The sequence below is a fragment of the Theobroma umbraticum genome, unplaced genomic scaffold (genome assembly GCF_002168275.2).
Source record: "Theobroma umbraticum cultivar Fairchild unplaced genomic scaffold, ASM216827v3 scaffold_55.0, whole genome shotgun sequence".
Taxonomy (NCBI): domain Eukaryota; kingdom Viridiplantae; phylum Streptophyta; class Magnoliopsida; order Malvales; family Malvaceae; genus Theobroma; species Theobroma umbraticum.
In genome coordinates this window covers 78814-79292 of record NW_018397270.1, presented here as the reverse complement: position 1 = coordinate 79292, position 479 = coordinate 78814, and positions in this window count along the sequence as shown.

Below are 479 nucleotides of genomic sequence, written 5' to 3'. Positions count from 1 at the left end.
TAATTATGAACACTCATAAGTTTAAAAGTTACATACCTTACTCTAAATATCGTAATCAAGAGCCAATTAAGTCCAAAATCTTTACTTCTTCACCTTTAAGATTTGTCAAATCTTTTGCCTTTCAAATATTTGGCCCCTAACAGTAATCCACACAACGATTGAATAAGATCTTTTCCAAGGTAGGATTTTACTTGCATTGGCAAGTTTTGTTTCTAAAACAAAAAGACCAAAATTTCTTACCGAATCTTATTTTTCTCAAACAAGAAAGCTATTTTTCTTTTCTTATTTTATGGAATGGCTGAAAAGTGGTAAGAGGTTTAGAGTATTTAGTTTGTTAACATAACATATTTATATAGTCAAACTAATTTGTAACCTTAAATACAATAGTTGTATTTTAATTTAATTAAGTATCTGAGAACTTAATTAATTTTTCACTTTATTTTGGTCTCTGTCAATTAAGTTCAACTTAATTAATTATC